The sequence below is a fragment of the Eurypyga helias genome, unplaced genomic scaffold (genome assembly GCF_000690775.1).
Source record: "Eurypyga helias isolate BGI_N326 unplaced genomic scaffold, ASM69077v1 scaffold28225, whole genome shotgun sequence".
NCBI lineage: Eukaryota > Metazoa > Chordata > Aves > Eurypygiformes > Eurypygidae > Eurypyga > Eurypyga helias.
Window position 1 is genome coordinate 1 of NW_010252480.1, and position 372 is coordinate 372.

The following is a 372-nucleotide window of genomic DNA, read 5'->3' on the forward strand; positions in this document are numbered from 1 at the left end:
CCGCCAGTGTTTATCCCACTCTTCCCCCTCTCCTCTCCCAGCAAGGGAAGAGATTAACAGATGAACATTTCCCCCTACTCGCCCACGACTGCAGAACGATGCTCCTTTCCTTGCTAATGGAGGATGTAGAAGACTATCAACCAGGTGTCCTCAGACTTGGTGATCCAGGAGATGAGCAGAAAGCAGTCTCAGCTTCATTTATATATATAATGTTTAATGCCAGGTCATGTAGCATGGGATTGTGACCAAATTTCTGTGCAAAAGTCCACAAGGGCCGGGGGAGGGTTGGCTTTTTATTTTGCTTTTGAGTTTCTGATGGTGCTTGGTTTGCCAAGGATATGGTTTTGTTGAAGGTGCAACAGTGGGTAGGGG